Source organism: Protopterus annectens, chromosome 3.part0 (assembly GCF_019279795.1).
Source record: "Protopterus annectens isolate FY-2018-M chromosome 3.part0, PAN1.0, whole genome shotgun sequence".
Classification (NCBI taxonomy): Eukaryota; Metazoa; Chordata; order Ceratodontiformes; family Protopteridae; genus Protopterus; species Protopterus annectens.
In genome coordinates, this window is record NC_056731.1 from 1,449,831,832 (window position 1) to 1,449,854,689 (window position 22,858).

General features: G+C 39.0%; 1 long non-coding RNA gene across 3 annotated transcripts in view; it reads right to left on the reverse strand.

Moving 5' to 3' along the window:
• The window catches only part of LOC122797309, a 126,937-nt gene that overhangs the window by 12,918 nt on the left and 91,161 nt on the right, over positions 1–22,858 (reverse strand). For 2 of the 3 annotated variants that reach the window (XR_006364065.1, XR_006364067.1), the window contains one exon: positions 10,502–10,616. This is a non-coding gene — a long non-coding RNA (uncharacterized LOC122797309). Of the gene's footprint in view, positions 1–9,698; positions 9,787–10,501; positions 10,617–22,858 lie in introns of all 3 variants that reach the window. The other variant, XR_006364066.1, reaches the window with a different exon arrangement.

Below are 22,858 nucleotides of genomic sequence, written 5' to 3' on the forward strand. Positions count from 1 at the left end.
GTTTGTGGTCGGATCTAACCAGGGAGGAGTTGACTACTGGTGTAGAGCAACAGCCGCCCATGTTAGTAATGACCAGGTCAAGGATGTTGCTACCTCTAGTGGGAGTAAGAATGAGCTGATCCAGGGCATTGCAATTAATGAATTCCAGGAAACATTGGGCAAGTGTATTGGTACATGAGTAGTTTTCCCAGTTAATGGAGGGGTAGTTGAAGTCACCCAGTATGAGAGTGCCAAGTTGGACCCTAATATTCTCCAGGGTGCTTAGGAACGTGGAGTGTGAGTCTTGGGACATGGTTGGGGACCTATAGCAGGCTACGACCTGAATTGCTGTCTTACCCAATGTTAGCTGCACCTGAAGTATCTCTGATGTGTTATGTTGGGCTACCAGTCTGGAGGTGTGCACATCTTTTATGAATATGGAAACACGACCACCTTTGGAACTTCGGTTCAAGTTCTGGGGCCGAAAGGTGTGGAATGAGTTATAGCCTGGTAGTGCAGAAGTGCTTTCTGCTGCTTTGAACCACATCTCTGTTAAAGCACAAATGTCGATGTTCTCCATTTTAAGGAGTGCTTCGAGCGAGTGCATTTTGAGATTTAGACTTCTAGCATTGAGCATCAGATTGCATTTGTTTGTAGCTGTTACAGTGGTAATTTGGTCTTTGAAACACTGCCTAAAAAAGGCACTATAGGGGTGGCAAGAGCCTTGGCCAGTATTCGAAAGCCCAGAGGTAACAGATGCAGGTCATCTCTGGCAAAGCATCGAGGTCTGTCAATCAGTCTTTGTCCAGATTTCTTGCTCTAAGAGGTCGAGCGGTATGTTTGAGTTCCATTCTGTCACATATCTACCCGACATTTATTTCAGATATGCCCTGTTTTTAGTTAATTGCCCCCGCATTATGTTGCCCTTGGTGTAGATGTGTTGAACTAACAGATTGAGTGCTATCTGTGAAGCCCTGGTAATCACTGTGGCATTCCGCGCAAAACCGCTGACCATAGATGCACTGATTTAAACAGCATTGCTATCCTTGTTTGCTTACATGGTTTCCTGGCCAGCAACAATATTGCTAGCCATGAAACCTATGTTAGAAGCACCATGTGTAATGAATATGCATTGTGAGGTGCTATGTACTGCCACTCATTGGGCACCACTGAGCAAACATGTAAACTTTCTTTCTATTTTTTTACGTTTTTATTTACCAAGGATGTTCCCTGCATATGCATAGGACCCTGTTGACATTTTCATTGTCGATATTTTGTTGTTGATGTTATTGATGTCATTATTTGGGATTTGGGCATTTCAGTGTGTTACTCAATACACCCATATTCACACACATGTACGTGTGTGTATGTATTCTATATGCAAACACATACACAGAGTCATTGTAAAATATATTAGATGTAATACATGCCATCATTTAACCATTTATACTTGACTCAGTGCACAATTGCTTTCCATTTACCACCTTATTTCCTAGATCACCTCATTAGTTAATAACTGCAAATGCTTTAATATATTAATGTAATGAGGAATGCCCTGACGATGCCGTAAACTTACAGTTTCAGACTTATTGATCACATTCCATGTACTAATGTTTATAATGTCTATAAAACATACTCCAAAAAAACACAGAGAAAATGTGATTCTGTTTCAGTTTCAAAGTTGGTCTAACAAGGTCTTGCACAAAATTTAAGAAACTTGCTGGAACTGCATCACGGGATTTTATAAGACAAATATTCTAAGATTTCTTCAGCTGCAGGTATTGAAAAGGCTCATTCAGTTTCCCTTCAAATTACTTGTGGATCTGGGTGAATTGTTGTGCTTCTTCTCTGAACTCTGGAAGGATTGCTGAGACATTACAGCTATGCTGCTCCAGTTCATTGTGCAAACTCCATTTCACATATTCTATAGAGAGTGAGTATGTAACCCCAGCCTCTAGCTTTACATGTTATTACAGTTTCATGATGGCAATTATCATTTTATAAATATTTTATTTAAGCAAAACAGCCTGTGTGCAAAATATGTATCTATAAGAGAAATCTTTTGCAATTGAGATGATAAAAGTTGATAAATTGGTGTGAGACTTCACAATCAATTTCCAGATGATAATATATTATATACCTCAAAATAATAAGCTATGTATTGTTCACATACACTGAGTCTAGAGAGTTAACACAATTTAAACAGGAATCAGTTTTTTAGTACATGGTTCTTTTATAGGAATTACCTCTTCAGCAGAAGCAAACCTTTAGGCTTCCATCCATCACTCTGCATAGCTACAGATTGATGACTTGTACCACTCAGTAACTGCTAACTGCAAATGTTTCACACTAGAGTCTTTTGTTGGCAATTTTCTGGTTGGTTGCACATGAGGAAAATAAATGTTATGCTGGCTGCACGTTGCTAGATCGATACTGTACTAAACCAAAATAATATTTCTTCATCACAGAGCTACTAATCGGTTTTCACTTTGGAATATCACTGCAGACACAATCACGCTTTAAGCTTGAAAATGTTATTGCATAAAGTTCTGAACAGCATCTGTTTTGAAACCACTTTCTCATAATTATGCAGTCCAATAATGGATACATTTGATCAAGCATCACACTCTACATCTAGCTAAACTCCAAACATCTCAGAAATAAGCTACGTCTCTTTTGATTTATTCCAGAAAATATATCTCCATATGCTGAATATCTTTTCCTTTACATTTGTCATCTGACACAGACTCAAGCTGAAGCATGCTTCATGGGTTCTCTGCCTTAGAAAATGCAACCGTTTTAAATATATTCTTCATTTTGTGTTTTTTTATTCCATGCTATGTTTACTGATTGTCAGTATAACCCTTTTATCCTGATACTGTATTTATTTCTCTTTAAGTCAAAAGTCATTTTGAAAGTCATGACTTTACCAAAGCAAAAAACATGTGTTTTTTTTTACAAATGCATGTTTTCTAATTTGTTAAAGGAACACAGAGTCAGTTTTTTTGTGTGTGTGCCTCCATGGCACCTACTGAGTAATTTCCGGGGATGTTTTGAATTGTAATATCTTTGCTTGCTGTAATACAAGTAACATCAAACCTCTGGAGTGACTCCCATGAACAGCCACTGCTATCCAGAGTTTTCAAGGCAAAGGGAAAAAGGAAATAGGTTGCCATGTCTTTCTTCTATATCAAACATGAACACACACACACCAGGAGGCAATTTCCCTGATCCACATTATGGCGTGTTTTTGGAATGTGGGAGGAAACTCAAACACCTAGACAAAACCAATGCGAATATAGGGAAGACATACAGACTCCACACAGAGGGCACCCCACCCAGGAACCAAACCAGAAAACCTCTTGCTGTGAGGCAACAATGCTATCATGGGTCTGTATCATATGTTCAAAGTTTTATAACTTCAAACATTAAAATATCAAATTTAAATGTTTGAAGTTATAAAACTTCGAACATATGTAAAAAAAAAAACCCAAACCCAAAACTAACGGCTGTAATGTGGTCTCGGAGTTGGTATATTTAAAGAGTGGGGGGTGTGGGGTGCAGGGGGGCATGCCCCCCTACCTACACTAGTCAGGTAAGTTCCATTTGTTTTTTTGTTTTTTTATTATATGTTCGATGCTTGAAACTTTGAACATTTAAATTTGATTATTTAACGTTCAAAGTTTTCAAACATCGAGCATATAATATAGACCCGCTATCATTGCACTACTGTAGTATCTTACCTAAGATTAACTCTGATTTTAACAGCAATCTCTTGAGCATTTATTCATCAGGTATACTATATACTAGCTTCATCAGTGCCTTCTGAAATGGCCAGTCTGCAGTTCTTTAGGTCTGGTTAAACTGCTGGACCATGTCATCAAATGTAACAAACGTCCCCCACACCACATGTAACAACCTTGTAAAGTGTTATAATAAGTAAGGAGATAAATGTATTAACCCCACACACACACACACACACACACACACACACACACACACACACACACACACACACACACACACACACACACACCTGCATTTCACTCAGGGCTGTTAAATTAATTTTTAATGCTCACATTTTATGAAATGATCTGTTAATTTAGTTAAGACTTGATGAACCATACCATATCCTCTTAATATTTGCAATGTTCTGCTGACCTACATAATTGTACTGCATATTCAGAAAATATTTTGTTGTTCAATATACTTTGAAATCTAAAATGTTCAGGTATAACATCTGCATTTGAAGTGATTATGTTAAACCTTCACAGTGTCTTGACAGAACATAGATCTGGGCTTTTTTATTACCACAAAACTATGCAAAAAGTTACACCTTCTAGGCTCTTTTGCCTTAAGCATAGTTAAGACCTTTGTGCCTTCAGTAGTCCTACATTCATTATAAAAAAATCCATATCCACTCTCTTTGCATATTTTGTCTAGTCTTACACAGTGGTATCATACAGCTATAAAAGGGCTCTGTTTTATTCTCAGTAAGGTGTCACACCCCTTGATTGTTGTCACATCTTTCTAGAATATGAAAGTTCCAGATTTGCATCAAACAGCTTATTTGCCTCCACAAATGTCAACTAAAGTTTACAATTATATGAACAGCACTGAGAATACCAGTTTGTTTAATAAAAGTATTTATGAAACATAAGTATACTTTACTTCATAAGTATGTTCCTTTATATGCAAACAATGTCTCAAGAGGCATTGAACACTGTTCTGATATCTTAACATTTTTTATTTATTGACTGGGGTAGGGGACATATCACAGTGAACTTTTTTAGACTCTATCCGGGAGAACTGTCTGGTTAAATGACTTGCTCAGTCACACAGTGAGGTAATAGGGCTGAGGGAATCAAACCCTGGACCACAGGAAGCAGGTCATTAACCATTCATTGCCTTGACCCTCTATATCAAATCTACATTTTTTAAACAAGAAATATCTTTATTGAATTATCAAAGTCAAGTCAACGTGAACTTTATTGTCATTCAGACTGTACAACTTGTACATCACTGAATAAAATTTTGTTACTCCATCTCAAGGTGGAGGCATTTCCACATATAGACAATCTACGGTACAACAGTTACTACTGACATAACACACGTTATTTTCTTAAACTCTAACTACTATACATATTGATTGCACATACAGGAGACTTTTTCCACTGTAGTCATTATTGCACAGTTGCTTTACAGCTTTGATTAGCGCACAAAATATGAATTTAAGAATCTCAGTGGTGTTATTGCACAGAAATATTATATTGCACAAAAAAATAATGTATTGTCATTGGAATTTTCACCATCCTTTTTCAGAGTTCAGAGTTCAACATGGTGTGGAGTTAGTGTGAGTTTAGTAGTCTAATGGCCTGCGGGAAGAAACTCTTATTGAATCTGGATGTTTTGCATCTCATACTGTGGTAGCATTTACCAGAAGATAAATAGGTCAACAGTCCATGGGCAGGGTGGGTAGTGTTTCTGGTTATCTTCTTGGCCCTGCTGAGACACCATGACAGTTAGATTTCTTGGATGGCTGGGAATGTGGTCCCAGTCATTTTCTCTGCTAACCTAACCACTTTCTAGAGGGCCTTTTGGTCTGAGGTGGAGCAGTTACTGTACCAAGTTGCAATACTGTTGGTTAGTATACTCTCTGTGGTGCCTATGTAGAAGGTAATGAGGACTGGAGAGGGGAGTTTACCTTTCTCATCTTTCACAAGAAATGAAGACATTCCTGTGCTTACAATGGCAGTAGTATTAATGCTCCATGTTAGGTCATCTGTGATATGTACCCCCAGGAATATTGTGCTTTCCGTTCTCTCCATTATTTCATTATGGATTGTTAGTGGAGAGCATGTTTTATGCCTTCTTCTGAAATTGACGCTGATCTCTTTGATCTTGTTCATGCTCAGTATGAGATTGTTGTTGTCACACCAGACGATTAGTTGACTAACTTCCTCCCTGAAGGCTTGTTCATCATCATTGCTAATGAGACCAATGACAGTCATGTCATCTGAAAACCTGATGAAGTAGTTTGAGTTAAGCTTGGCAGTGCACTCCTGAGTTAACAAGGTGAACAACAGTGGGCTCAGAACACAGTCCTGAGGAACCCCCGTGTTCATAGTGATGTTCTCTGAGGTGTTACTGCCAAAGACTACTGTCTGTGGTCTACCCATGAGGAAGTCCAGTATCCAGTTCCATAGGGGAGTGTTTATTCCCAGCTGGTCAAGTTTCTTTATCAGATGCTGGGGAATCACTGTATTGAAGGTGGAGCTGAAGTCTATGAACAACATTCGCACATAACAGTTCTTGTTTTCCAGGTAGGCCATGGATAAGTGAAGAGCCATTGATATAGTGTCTTTTGTGAAGCAGTTTGATTGATATGCAAACAGAAGTGGATCTAAAGATCCAGGAAGGTTGAATGTTATATGGTTCTTGACCAGCCTCTCAAAGCACTTTGTTACTACCTAAGTGAGTGCTATGGGGCAATAGTTATTTAGAGTTAACGGTGGAGCTTCTTTGGTATAGGCATTATGGGTGTAGTTTTAAAGCATTTGGCTATGATAGCCTGGCTTAATGAGATGTCGTAGATATCTATGAGAACTTGTGTCACTAGGTCAGTGCATTTTCTGAGCACCTGTCGCAGGATATTGTCAGGTCCAGCCATCTTCCTTGGTTTAATCCAGAGCAGGATTCTTCTGACAGCAGGGTTGAGGCGTAGTACTCCATGTATTTGATTTGTAGGGGCTTTCTATGCAGTTGTGTTATTTCTATCCTCAAACCTATTGAAGAAGGTGTTGAGCTTGTTGAGGAAGTCAATATTGTCATCGCACTGTGACTGTACTGACATAGCCTTGTAGTCTGTGATGGACTGTATGCCTTGCCACAGTCATCTTGAGTCTCTGAGGTCACTGAAGTGGCTCTGGATCTTTTGACCATATGCCCTTTTTTGCTATTTTTACTCCCTTGTTCAGGTTCTCTCTGGCTGACCTCAGGGTGTCCTTATTCCCTGAATTGAAGGCAGTGTTGTGTGCCCTTAGGAGCTCATACACTTTGCTTGTGAGCCAGGTTTTCAGTTGGCTCATGTGGTGATGCTCTTGGTGACTGTCACATCATCCACACACTTTGATATGTATCCTACTACTGACTCAGTTGACTTTCAGGTTGGTGTGCTGATCTACAGTGGCAGCTTCTTTGAACATGTTCCAATCTGTGCATTCAAAGCAATCCTGATGTGCAGACATAGCTCCTCTGGGACAGACTCTTATTTGTTTCTTGGATGGTTTCTCTCTGTAGGCTAGTGTCAGCATAATGGAAAGATGATCCGAGTTACCAAGGTGCAGGAGTGCCTTTGCCTTGAATGTCTGTTTGACAATGGTGTAGACCCAATCTAGTATGTTGGCACCTCTGATGGCAAAGTCTATATGTTGGTAGTAATGCGATAGAACTGATTTTAGATTAGTCTGGTTAAAATCGCCCGTTATGATATAGACACAACTGTGTTTTTTGTTCTGCCTTTCACTGATTAATTGGAAAGTGTGGCCAGTGCTTCATTTGTGTTTGCACTTGGCACACAATATGACAATTCTTTAAGTCATGAATATATCATACTGAACTTTTCCTACATGCATAATGACTTATTATAGTCCACAGCATGACATAGCATACACAAGCTATTTTCTTATACCTTGCAGATTCACAGTCTCATTAACAAGCATGTACAAATCTCTCTAGGCCTACATGTATCTGCCTTGGTTGCATGATGAGCTTCAATTCACATTGAATATGCAAGCTGATAATCAACTCTGCACATCGAAAAGCAAGTCTCCACGTCCAGAACATCTGATAGTGATCATGGTGAGGTGCAGGTAGGCTTGAGCACAAAGTATAAACAACAGGTGGTAAACAAGCTTAACCTCAGTATGTCAGCACACACTGATGGCACATTACAAAGAAAGAGCAATTTGAATAACAAATTAAGAGGGAGCTTAAACAAAAAAGCATAGTGATATAACAATAGATTACTGTACAAACAGCAGTAATCATGATTGTGACGATTGGAGAGAGATGGACAAAGGCTGCCAGCCTAGTCAAATAGAATTTGATATATAATTCTGGCATTTGTAAATAAATTTAAAATAAAGGCATGTTTTCTTGAATGTAAAAGAATACTGTGAAATGTGGAACTGCAAAATATGTGACAGCATTGCACTCTACTGGCCCAGTGAAGCATGTTATGACCCTTTCATGTTAGAATTCGGCTCCAGTGCATCCGGATGAAAGTTTCATGCCCTTTGTTTTAAGGTTAAAGTTTATGATCAGAATTTACATGTGGATGGTGCTTTACTGCTCTGGCTTCTGTTAGGCTATACATGTGAAATGTCTTCTATTGCTGTACGTTTCTGAGCAGGTGTTAGATTGCTAAATAATGCAGTTTGTTTGCCTAGGAAAACCTAAGTGTCAACATGATGTAATTTGGGAGGGACCCAGCAAACATGTTTGTTAGTAATGTTTAAATACTATTTCTCACAAGAGACTTAGAGAGCATTTTCATCTTGGATATCTAACTCAGCACTCTGCCTAAGCTCACATGTAAGTTTTTAGCACTGTGATTTCTTGTAGGAATAGTTAAAGCTAGTAAAGATTAATTAGGTATTTTTCTTTTAAATCAGACCTGCCCTACTGTATTATTTTAAGTTTCTGTGTGATCTCTGAACTCTTAAATATGTCTGTGGTGTAGTAGATTTGTCTTGTGTTTTAATTATTTATTATTAAACATTTTTAAAACCTTCTACCTGTGGCTGGTTTGTGTAGAGGTAAGCTCTAGAGTACATTACATATTTATAGAGGTTATTGCAACAGGCCACTCTAAAGTAAGCATTGACTGTTAGTCATACTCCCATTGGATAATACTATTGCACAGTAATAATTGGACATCCTTTTAAGGGCCTTTTAGTAACTGATATTATTAGCTGGGTGGTGGCAGTAATTACTACTGTACAGTCTGTGTAAAGGGGCACAGCTGGATAATCTGTGTCAGCCTTTCCCAGGAGTGTCTGTGAAGTTGTATAAATACTTGTCTCAAAGTGTGTGTGCGTTGTGTCAGCTACTTGGCAGGGACATGAAGCAATGGTTGGACAGAGAGGGTACTGGAGGTTCTAGCTTGCCCAGCTAGGCTGAGACCTGGACCCTATAGCTGTGCAAGTGGGGATTCTTATTGGGGACCTGGTGAGCAAAGGAGCAACCAGCCCCAGACTGACTGTGATCTCTGTGTGCACTTAAGGGAAATTGTACTTTGCTGTGTGTATTAGTTATCCTTTCCTCTCTTCTATGAGACGACCTCCCTGGTGTTACTGGTGAGGATTGGGGCTCCCTGATTGCTGGGCCAGGCCACGGTCATCACAATGATTATGAATCATAATAGAATTAATCAGTTCAGGGTCACATTTTTATGGATAAAAAAATGAAAGTTTGACCAAAGGGGATGGAAAGGACATTGTTACAGTGTACCAAAATGAGTGAATTTCATACATATGTTACTAAACTTTGAGAGGTGAGATAACAGTTGCCAAGGAAAACAGATACAGTAGGGGGCATTGCATATTATGCATTTATTGCACAGATTTTGAACTATATTGTTAAATGCAACAAAGATAACAATTTAGAAATAAGTTTAAAAACATGCAGAGGTTAACGAATGTTGACCATTTCCTTACCTTATATATGTGAATGAAACAGTAATGAACTTATAACGACAATGCACACAAGTAACATTGGAGCCATATTGAGAAGAACCATGCACACCTATAAAATCATTCAATAATAGTAATTAATCCAGGAAAAGCAGCTGTGTCAGCAACCTGCATGTTGTAAATGGTAAAAAGTGTTACTGTTCATACATGCCATGTATTTATGTAGTGCAATCCAGAAAAACCTGACACATATACAGGACTGTCAGTTTAACCACCATATTAACAGAAGAAGTATAACATGAGGAGGGGCATGCTCATGTGCCATAACAGTAACACACACAGTAATCAAGGCAAATCTCACTCCCATGGCAATTGACTTGTGTATGTAGGACTGTCAGTATACTCCTATGCATATGATGCACATCTGTGTGATAGGTAAAATAAGACTATATAGGAAGTCAATAGAAGGCTTAGAGCAAAAAAAAAACGTACATGTTACCATTATTGCAAAATGACATCAGCTACAAGGGACATGTATCACATGCCACTTAAACATTAACTGCCTATAATGCATTTTAGGAGTTTAAGCATCTATAATACTTGTGTACTTCCTGCTGCAACTGCCACACAATATACAGCATGTTGAAATACAAAATTCTGTCAAATTACACCTCTGAATGCAGTATAGCATCATGTTGTACATAACATTTTGCCCTGAAGGAGCCTTGTGGAACACATTACTAGTACCTTTATGACAATACATAACCATAACTCACAAAGAGATGCAGCATTCATATCACTTACTAAGTGAATTGTGGAACATTTACCTTGCATATGCAGGAGCTGTACAGTGACCTGTAACAAATGTTGTCATCCTCCAAAGCATTGGTTACGATCTCTAGTGCATGGATGCTGGCAGAGCCAAGGCGCCGGAGGCCAAGCCTGTTAAGATTTGACATATAAAAACAAATGACAATAACTATCTCATAGCATTGATTACTTAATGCTCTTTTTGCTAAACAGCATGTACCATACATCACTTTAGTGATCGTGTTCATAAGAAAGTACAACAATGAATGCTTTAGCATCAAATACACACCACAAAACCACAAGAAAGTATCATAACACAGCTCCAATCACACTTTGAGACCACACTGCAGCATGATATATATCAACAAGTGATGACTACACTATTCTTGTCTTTAACCCCTATATTGTGAACAAAGTAATAAAAGGCATGCATGTTTCCATTAAGTCAAATAATACATAGTATTTCTTTTGAGGAAGCAAATAAGGCCTTTAAACATTCTCTTACATACTCAGTAGCTACACCTCACCAGACTTGTACAATTGCCTGAGGTCATACCTCACAGAGCTTTACATCCATCAACAATGGATCCCTATTGAAATATTGACACTCAAAATTTCAAGTGCTGGCAAGCCAAAAAAAAAAATGAAGACTGAAAACACAGGAGAAGAGCAGATTTTGAAAATCACTCTTCTCCTTTAAACTTCTTTTTGGAAGGGAAACAAGTCTGTTGTACCCTACCCCATGTGGGGGGCAAGCCCCCCACACCCCCAAACTTATATATACCAACTCTGAGATGGTGATACCTCAGAAAAAAGGGAATATTCCAAGAAATGGCATCTCAGACTTAATATATGTAAGTCCATTCTTTTGACCATTCAGTCTCTGTATTTTGGGACTCATTCAGGTGGGTCCCGACATTTCAAATGGTTACCATCATTGACACCACATAAATAATTATATCTGCTATGTCGTGAATAACACACTTGAACAGATTACATCAGTACTGCATTTGAATGGTTATGCTCCCCTAACATGGAGTCTGAGAACTTGAAACATGTGGCCCTGCTTGGGTGCAATATCACTAGTGATTCTAGTAAGCCACTGCTGTCTGTCTGAATGCCTTAGCAGAGTAAAATCCCTGCCTATTATGCTCCATACTCTACAGAGTTGTGTATTACCTTGTTCTTCCACAGGTGAGTGTAATGTACAGGTGTTAGAAAGGAGACACTTCAAGGTCTGAAGTAAGTGATGTTTTGGATGGTCATGTATCTACTAAAAGTTCTTTTGATGACTCATGAGGCATTAGGAATATTACTGTTCACACAGCTGTGAGTCTGCTTTATCAATATTTGATGTGTAAGCCACTCCTGTCCATCAATATTTTTGTATATATATATATATATATATATATATATATATATATATATATTGCAAGATTTTAACAGCTGTCTATCTCACCTAAAAGAGATGGAAAGAGCTTGGGGAAATGTTGAACAAGGCAGTGTTTCATTTCAATACACTCACATAATGCTGGCTTTGAACAGCTGCCTATCTCAGTCCATAACTTAAAGAACTTTGTATTAACCACATGCACTACAAGTGAAGTGTGAGGACAATAATGAGACAAAACATATTTGAAGACATGATGTCATAACTGTGGTGCAAGGCAGTTGTTTGGGCTAAAAGGGAATGAAACTGATGGGAGAGGCTTCTCCCAGTGTCTATCCATATATCAGAACTAAGGCTGAAGTTATTTACTAAAAACTGGGGAAAAAAAAGAACTGAAGCTGAAGGCATTCTTACCTATCAACAGAGTTACATACAGTCATTCTACTCATTCACAGCTGGATTTGAGCACCTACCTATCTAAGTACATAATCTAGAGGACATTGCATCAAATGCACATACAACAGGAGAAGTCTGACTGCAACAGGCAGACAGAGCATATTGAATGGCATGGCATCATCATTGTGTTGCAAGGCATATGCGTGGCTTAAAACTGAGTAAGAGTAGTTTGATTTCTCTCTTTGTGTCAATATCTTGCATGAGTGAAGCTGTTTACAACCAGATGTGTTGGATAGGCTAGTCATCCCTGTAATTGTCACAAAGCACAAACATGATATGTAGAGAATGCCAGATTCAAACACCCAACCAACTAAATCCAGAAGATAGAGAGTATTGCATCAAGCTCCAGTGCCATAGGAGATGCCTTACTACTGGGGACTGGATGGAGAGATGATAAAATCATCAAGCAGAGGAGGGTAGTATTGCTAGAACTGATTCATCTTCAAGTCCTGGTGAGTACTTTCACAAGGTGGATCCTGTTTTTACAAAATCTCACCAAGATGACACTGATATTGATATAGCATATATAATGGACGGAAGTAGGTTAAAAAAATAAAATAGCTTAGTGCACAAGTCCCAGGATAAAAATATGCCCAATCCTGGTGGGCACACTGGTGCCAGGACTGGAAAAAATGATGGTGTAGAATCCTCAAGATATGGAAACATTCCTACAATGGGGTTAGGCCAGATTCAGGGGGGATGACGACCTCTATGCCCCACCATTGTAGAAGGAAGTAGTAGTCCACAAACAATACAAGAACTGATAGGCCCGAAAAGAGCCATAAAAATGATAAAGTAGACTGTTGAGGATAAGAAAGAAATTATGTATTGTCATTATTATGCAAGAAGCCCAGAATTTCCAGGTAGAAGATATTTAAAAAGAATAAGAAATAAATTACATGAAATAAAAATACGTGCACAAGAAAAACTGTCAAAAGCTTCAATTGCAAACTTGTGTTCATTAACACAACAAATTCATGAAAAACATTGTATAGACCAAGAAACCTTGGGTAATTTGGAAAAATAGCAACTAAGGAACTGCAAAAACATAAAGATCAAAAACCTAGAGATTTTTGAAAGGTATAAAAAAGGAACATAAACACAGGAAAGAAAGAAAGATCTGATAAGGTGTAATATTTATGCAAAGGAGAAAGCCAAACTAATCAATAGAAAAAAAAATCAGGTCCAAAGATATTTGAAGAGAAATATAGGCAACGGCACCCAGATATGGAAAATTTCATAATACAAAAATATGATCATAAAGAAGGAATGTAGAACAGAAGATTGCTAAAGGAGAAGTTAAACATAGAAGCTGAAGTTTTGAAATACCTGTAATGTGAATGATTTAGTGTATAAAGTTTGACACATTTTATGTCATAGCATGAAGGAACAATGAATCCCCAAAGTAAGAAGAAACAGATGCAGTCAAAGACATCTGAAGAAGAAATATGGACATGGGAATGCAAAAGAGATTTACTTGTGCAAAGGAGAAAGCAAAAGTAAAAGAAGCAGCACCAAAGATATTTGAAGAGAAATACAGGCATCTAGATACAGAAAATGTTACAATACAAAAATAAGAAAGCAAAGATGGAAAGTAGAAGGGAGGATTAGTAATGGAGAAGTTAAAGAACTATAAACTGAAGTTATGGATTACTTGTGAAGTGAAGGATTTAGGATAGAAAATCCAACTCTGGTAACGTCATAGCATGATGGAACACTTTGTCCCCAAACTAAGGAGAAACAGGTGGAATGGGAAGTATCTCATCAGTTGCCGCATGAAGATATTCTGGTGCCCTTGCTGGGAAACCAGTACAAAAGTTCATTTGGAGGTGCTCAGCAAGGGAAGAAAAAAGAAACAGTGGCAACTTTGATGCAGTCAATGTTATGAAGTGATAGGTCAATGAGTTTCCATATGAAAAAGCAACGGATGATGCAGAATGTGGCTGAAGAGAATATGTCACAGGAAAATGTTCTGTAACTTTCTGTAGAGTGCCTGCAGGAAACAGAGAATAAAGAATGAGCACTCGATTTTGAAGAAAAATATGTAAGGTAAGAGTTGCTTGATTTAACAGAGATGGATAGACATATTAAGATCGATGAAAGAAATAGATTACAGAAAAGTCAACAAGACCCAAGTCTGATAAAACAAAGGAACACAGTGATCAAGACTGTTAACAGAAATTCATGTCATATAACAAAAGTAAATTGGACACATTACTAAGCAGCAAAATTAATAACAGAAAAAGTAATGCCAAAAATACAGGGCAATAAGGGAAAGGAAGAGAAGAAATCAAATGTCATCATGAAAGTATCGAATAGAGAAAACTGCAAAACAATTAAGACAAAAAGTGTCCCTGTTAGTAGTAGGGAAGCAGGAACAGGGCAGCAAAAATATTTAGAAAGATGTGATAAAAGCAGTGCTGCATTAGAACTGACCAGGATCTATTGTACTCTACTGCAAATAATAAACTTAATATATCAGCACAGCCAGGAAAAACTTACAAGATATGCATATAAATACGAAGGAAATGTACAAAATGAGCAATTCATTAATTATCCAAAAAAGTTTTATAGAAATTTGTGAAACAAAACAAAATAAATAGAACCAACACCAAAAAAAGAAGAAATAGACACGTTTTTGAAAATTATCTATGAATACCCTGTGGAGCATAACAAAGATACTGAATGGGGAGAAGAAATTAAAGAAACAGTAAGAAATTCAAATGTACAGAATATGAAATGGGATGAAGCAAAGGCCAGAGAAACTGAAACAAAATTGAAAACGCTCCTAACATGAAAACCCCAGGCTCAGATGCAGTAGCTAACTTCTGGCTAAAAGTATTAGCATAATTACATGAAGATTTAGCCATGAGTAAGAATCCATACAGACAACAACCTGGTTAACAACAGGAAAAATGATACTCCTCCAAGCTATCTTTAAAGCTATAGACCAATAACCTGCCTTTCAACAATGCATAAACTATATACTGGAATTGATGCTGTCAGAGTTTATAGTCATTTAAAAGAAAACAATCATGGTGATAGAATAAAAGGATAACAAAAGAAAGTCATACAGAAAAAAGGATCATTTGCTGTTAAGGTCATAATGGAGAATTGAAAAAAGGGGAAGAATCTAAGTATGGCGTGGATAGATTACAAAAAAAAAACAGTTTACAGCACTCCATGTTCATGAATAAAAGAAAAGTTACAGATGTATAAGATACACCCTATATTGATTGATTATATTACAGTGACTGTGCAAGAGTGTCAAACCACTTTGCCGCTAAGCCATGATAAAGGACAGATTGGGGAATATTCCAGGATTAATTTTTGTCATCCCTGTTCTTTTGTCTTGCCCTTAAACCATTAAGGTGTCTACTTAACAGATTAGATCTTGGTTACAATTTGGCACCCAGACAAAAACAAAGTATAAAGACTTCTCATCTTCTTTTTGTGGATGATTTAAAACTGTAAAGTTCATCAGATGAGGAGCTGAAAGGACAACTGGAAGTGGTCAAAACTTTCTCAGATGGTATAAGAATGTCATTTGGTCTTAATAAATGTGCAAAAGCAACATTTAAAGCAGGAACGCTGCAGCACCAAGAAAATTTCAGTCTGGGACAGAAATCTGATATAAAGAAACTTGAGTGGGAGGGATTGTAAAGATATTTGGAAAGTGATGAAGGATCGGCAATAAAATATGAACAAATGCAAACAAAATTCAGCAAAGAATATTTTGGAAGACTAAAATTAATACTGAAAACAGCCCTGACATCTAGGAACAAAGTTCAGGCTATAAACCAATTTGCTCTTCCTGTTCAAACTTATAGTTTTGGGGTGATTGACTGGTCCCAAAAGGTATTGGATCAGTTGGACAGGAAAACAAGAAAAGTGTTTCACACTTATCAAATGGTATATAAAAATCAGTGTACACCAAGATCATATATCCCTCTCTCTGAATCTCTCTGAATGAGATATGGGCCTCCTCAAACTGATTACATGTATAGATCTGCAATTGTAGGACTACATCCACATCTGCTGACCTCATCAGATCCAAACATTGTGACATCCTTCCTCTGGGCCACTAATCAAGGAGCCTCAATCCTCACCACTGACACCTGTGGTGGCACATTGATTTAGAACAAAAATGGATACACACAGTATTTTCAGATGCAGCTCTCTGCACCAAGTACAATTTCCCTTACAGGGAGCGCACTCCAGTCCTGGGGCTGGGTTTTCCTCTCCAGGCCCCAAATACATCTCCACCTTTCTCACTGCTGAAATCAGTGTTCTGTGTCCCTGTTCCAAGGAGCTGACACACACACTCTTTGAGATTTGATTTTCACACACACACATACACACACACACACACACACACACACACACACACACACACACACACACACACACACACGCACAAGCACACCTGAGAAAGGCTGACACAGATTTACCCACTATAACATCTCCACCCAGACTATAAGGTAGATTCACTGCCACCAACCAACTACTTTAAGGCTCTTACCAGGGTACCCAATTACTCTTAGTAAAATTAATACTTATACAAATTGTAATGTCTGACCAAGAGGCAAGACTTTCAGGAGCATGAAGCCACAGTGCTACCAAATAAATGCAATTACCTTCAAAGGTTAAAATATTTTCTAAAAGACCAGACACAATAAAAGATATAAATATATTTAATAAGAAATAATAAAATAGAAAACATGAAAATACTAAATATCTATTTACAATAAACACCAGAGTTTCAAGTCACATGAAAAATAACACAGACAGAAAGATTCAGACAGATACAGAAAATTAATATTTAACTAGTGTCACTATATTTTTCCTAACTGACTGAAGTATTACTATTAACAACAAACACAAGAGCCTTCTAAGATGAAAATTCTTTTCTGGTAATTCTTCAGTTAGGAAAAATGTAGTAATATATTTAAAAATATAGTTATATCCGATGTCTGGGCTGGGAGACACCAGTAAAGAATTTTCATCTCAGAAGGCTCTTGTGTTTGTTGTTATTAGTTATTGAGTTCAGTTGTTTGTTTTCTTGAAGAATTACTACTCCCTGGTTACTTACTAAAGCAAGGCAGGACAAAGTAGGAGAGTTGTCTTGTGAGTTCCAAAACAGAGTGCTGAGTGTCTCTATCACATCTCTCACTAATATCTAAATACAATTTCAGTGCTGGCTACAGAATGACATCACATCTGGTCACCTGATTCTGTGGTTCCCACACTTCCCCCTCTGATTAGAAGCTGAGTCAGAATCTAGCACAGATGTGTCACAATGCACACCTAGGACTTTGCTAAAGCTTATTCCAGCATCTGGAGAATGTAAAACAATTCCAACCCTTTCATCCTTCCTGCAAAGACTAACCAGCCATCCTTTGGCATTTCCAGGGTAGCAATTAGTTCACCACCAAGGGCAATAAGAGCAGGATCCCAGCCCAGACATTGGATCTCTGGCTGCATTCAGGCCTGTGAGATAAAATATTTATGGCCTAAACGAAATCATTTAATTTCAGGCTATTTTTCTCAAAGTTAGCTGTGCTGAGCTTAACTTCTTTCCCTTCCAGCATCCTCTGTTAACATATATACATTGCATCATTTACAGTACAGTTTGACATACATGTATATTTCTTTTATGTCCAGCAGGCTGCACTGTTAATACATTTTTAACTCAAGCAACTTCACTAATTCATTTTTAACACAAGCACCTGTACAAATCAGTTTGATATCCAAATGACACAAAATTCTTTACAAAACTCCAGCTAGTTATGCTGGCATATGTTACACATGCACTGCTCTACTCTCTCTGGCATAGCTGGCACTACCTCATGTCATCACATCCCTCCCCCCTTTGAAGAATCAAGCTAGTTTTTCAAGTGACCATGGAGAAACGCTTGAGAGAAATGAGTCTGTGTGGGAACACATTAACCCATACCCTGTCTTGAGAACCCATCTATATTGGCATTGCTGACTCCACTACAGTGCTGCACCAGGTAGGTGCACCCAGGTTTCCCAGTGAACATGTCCCCAAACTTTTGTAACACTGCTCAGAGTTCTTGAACCAGGGTAGGGGGATAGCCTCTGGGGCATTGCTACCCCTTCCACTGATGTATCAGTCTGAGCCTCACTGAGAAGATCAGACACTAAACCCCTTCAGACTCTTCCTGCCACCCACTGCAAATACTCAGCACAAGGGCCTCTTTATTATGGTAAGGCTTCATCATATTAAAATGGTACAGTTTGTGCCCCTGCCTCCTGCCTAGCAATTCTACTATGTAGTTAACATCACTGACCTTCCTTACCACTTTAAAGGGTCCTTCCCAAGCTGCCTACAGCTTATTGTGTCTGACAGGAATGAACACCATAACCTGCTGTCCCCCAACATACTCTTGGGCTCGAGCATTCCAGTCATACCAGACCTTTTTCTGCTGTTGGGCTCCTGCTAAATCCAAGAGCTCCCTAAGCATTATCCTGAGGTTTAGGACATATGCCACAATAGACTCCTTGTGGGGTTCACACTCACCCTCCCACTCATCATAAATCAAATCCAAAGACCCCCCTCACCCAATGCCCATACAGCAACTCAAAGGGTGAACAACTTGTAGATTCATGGGGTACCTGTCTGTATGCAAACAGCAGATGGGGAAATATTTCTCTCTTTTTAACTGGTCTGCAAATGCCTTTAGCATGGTCTTTAGTGTAGAGCTTAACATCTCCACAAGACCATTAGCCTGGGGGTGGTAGGGGGCTATCTTTTGTTGTTTCACCTCACGGAGCTCTCACAGACAAGCCAGCAAGTCTGACATGAAATTGGCACCTCTGTCAGTCAGTTTTTCTCTCAGGAAACCTACCCTGCTGAAAATATCTAACAAAGCATTTGCCACCTTCTCTGCCTCAGTGGAGGACAGAGCCACTAGTAGCATAATCTACTACCACCAAGATATATTTCCTCCCTGTGGAATTATGGGTTTCAATGATTGTTCCTAGTTTGCAGTTATCAGCAAAGTTTGTCAGCCATAGTCCTTTAGTTTTAGCCTGTACTTCGGAAAAGTAGATTCTAAACAGTAAGGTCCCAGAACTGATTACTGTGGAACACCAATGGTTACAGATCTGCTGGAGGAGGTGGAGTCTCCTATTTTGACAATATGAGTACTATCAGTGAGCCAGTTTGCAACCCAAATGACAATATATGGGTTAATACCCAGGTGGGCAAGTTTATCAATGATGCTTGAGTGGGGGATTGCGCCAAAGGCCTTGGCTAAGTCTAGGTAGTCCGTATGCACAGATTTGCCCTTGTCTAGGGCTTTGGTGACTGTCTCAAAGAAGTCCACTAAGTTTAACAGGCATGATCTCTCATTGACAAACCCAAACTGGGTGAGGTCGAGTGTTTGGAGATTTCCTACAACTTTGTAAATAAAGTCCTTGTTGTTTTTTTCCATGGCCTTGCAGATAAGCCTGGTCAGGCTGATAGGTCTATAGTTCCTGGAGTCCATGGATGCAATCTCTTTGTACAACGGTATGATGGCAGCTGTTTTCCATTCCCCTGGGATGAAGCCAGTGCTTAGGCTGTGATTGAAAAGCGTGCCCAATAGTGATGCTAATTCCTGTTTTAAGCCATGTAGAACACAACCTAGGATGCTGTCAGGTCCCATACAGGCTGTGTTTTTTGGCCTTAGAGAGGGTGTTTAAGTCCTGGTTCTTGGAGATAGTAAGTGGGGGGCAGGTGTTAGGGATGCTTTGGTGTATATGTGACAGGGACAGTTGAATTAAGTTTCCACTGAACTTGTCAGCCAGCAATTTCTGTATATGTAGTACCATTAACTATGAGTACAGCACAAATCTGGGCCTTACCATTCAGGTTACGGATGTAACTAAAAAAATGGCTTGTGGTTATCCTTAGTCAGGGAATTTGGTTCATAGTTAGATTTGGAGGAGTTCATTAGGAGTCTTATTTGCTTGTTTAGGTTAAGGAGGGAGTGTTTCTAGTTTTGAGACTGTTCTTTCCTACTTTTAGACAGCAATTTCTTTATCCTACTGTTTAGCCTATTAATGGCAGTTGTCCACCAGGCAGGTGTGTTTTTCTTTGAAGATCTTGCTTTGGTTCTATCAGGTACAGCAGAGTTAATGCAATTGTACAGGTGCTTGTATAAAGCATAGGTATATAACGCAGCATAGGTGTCTGTTCCATCAGTTGGGGAGTGGCTATGAAGCTATTTATGCTGTCATGTAAGAGGTCATAATTGGCCTTGTAGACTTTTTTAGTCTAGTTGTTGCTAAGGGGGATCTTGTGCTATATTTACTTCTACTAAGATTGATTTGTGGTCAGAACTCATCGAAGATGACCACACACTGGGGGTGATGTAGCGGTCCCCCCCCCCGTATTGGTGAGCACCTGTTCCAGGATGTTTGAGCCCCTTGTGGGTATGTCAACCAGCTGGTCCAGGGCATTGGAGTTAATAAATTCCAGGGACCTTTGGGCAAATGAGTTACAACACGTATAATTTACCCAGTCAATGGCTGGGTAATTAAAGTTACCTAAACAAGGGTGTTTGGTTGTTTCTTGATTGACTCAAGTAGATCCAAGTAGGCTGAGTGGATGTCCTGATTCATAGAGGGGATCCTATAGCTGGCAATGACCTGAAGAGGGGTCTTACCTGCAGTCAATTGCATCTGAAGTAATTCAAGGGAATCGTGCTGTTTAAACAATCTAGAGGTGTAGTTGTCTTTAACAAATATTGCTACACCACCTCCTTTACTTCTCATGCATTCAGTTTGTAGTCTGAATGTGTGGAAGGAAATGTAACCTGGTATAGCTGGGGTGCTCTCTGCAGCCTGAAACCAGGTCTCAATGTCTGCACAAATGTCAGCATCTTCCAAGGTGAGGACTGCTTCCAGTGAGTGCAGTTTCCGGTTTAGATTCCTAGCATTTAGCAGCATAACCTTGAGGTTGTTTTTAAAGGGGATTTTTATGTCGGGAATTTTGTTCTTGTGACATTGCCTAAAAAAAAGGTCCTATGTGGGTGGCAAGACCCTTAGCCAGTAGCTGATATCCCAGGGGTGACAGATGAAGACCATCTGTGGCAAAGCATCAAAGTCTGTCAACCATGTCATCTTAGGCTGACAGATACTGGATCCTTTTGGAATGACACTAGAAACTAAGCCAATTGTTGACGTCAATCATTTTTTGTTTGTTTTGAGGTATTATCCAAGGTGGAGGTAAAATGCTGCTTAAAGCTACGGACATACCTGCCTGAGGGATATAATTAGAAAGCTCAGTCATGTCTCTCTTTATATAGTCCAGTGAAGTATGTCTCAAGTCATTCAGACCAACAAGGATGGAGTCATCACAGTTGAGAGAGACTTGAGTGCATGTGTGATGTGGCAGATGCTGGCACCTGAGAGACAGCTAACAGTGACTTTTTCCTTATGCAGCCTGATGAGAGCGACATCTGTGTCTCACAACTGAGTCACCTATGACTAAGATGTTTGCTTTTGTATTATGCCTTAGCGGCTTGACTGGTGAGACACTGGTATGTGATGTATTATATGTACTATGTTCTGCAGAGGATGTATTATGTGAATCATGCTTGTGTTTGTGTTTGGGAGGTCTGTAATGTTTAGATAAGCTTCTGGTAAGGACCTCTGCATATGTAGGTTTATGTGTTGTTGGTTTGGTAGGTGCAGGGGGTGAAGTGTGCATGCTGACAACCTGCTTAGTATCAGAAGAACTGACTGGTGAGTGAGAGAGCCTGGATTCTAGGCTCTTGATATAGATGCATCTCTCACATAACAAATTTGTGTGGACTAGAAGAAGTGGGTTGTCAGTGTACATGAGGCAATTGCTACATTGCCTCAGGATGCCCATGTTGACCAGGCTGGCTGGAGAAACTGTGGGAAATTGTCTGTCCATAATGCTACAGAAAAACAGCAAGGGGACAGGAAGGACCAGGTAAAGTAGAGGACAGAAGAAGTGGACAAAAACTATGAAGGGCTAGTGGATAGAATCTGTGTTGATACCTCAGGAGTTTTGCTAAATGTATCATCTGTCAGTGAAGGGCAATCACAAGAACTCACAAATGAAGCACCAGCAGAGTACTAAGGGAAAACTGCAGGCAGAAGTGTTTGCATCTATAACTGCTAATGGTGCCCACCGCTGCTTGGCAGTGCTCGATGCACAAACAAGTGCAAATGCAGTGCTTATGTAGCAAATTAAAGAAACTGATTTAAACAATTTCACCAATAAAAAAGCTCAAAACTGAGCTCTGTCCCAGCAACCTTCAATCAGATGAGTTCTAACTGCACACTCCTGCCACTAGGTTGCAGAGAACCCTCTCCAACAAAAGGTGAACTGGTTTAGTGCTCAAGTTATACAAACAGAACTAGGTTCAGCAGGTCTGAATCTAGTCTATGCCACAGCAAAATGTAATGATTTTAGAAAAGAACTGTTCAAATAATCAGTGATATGGTAAAAATGCAGTTCAAAAGTGGAATATACAGTGAAAAATTC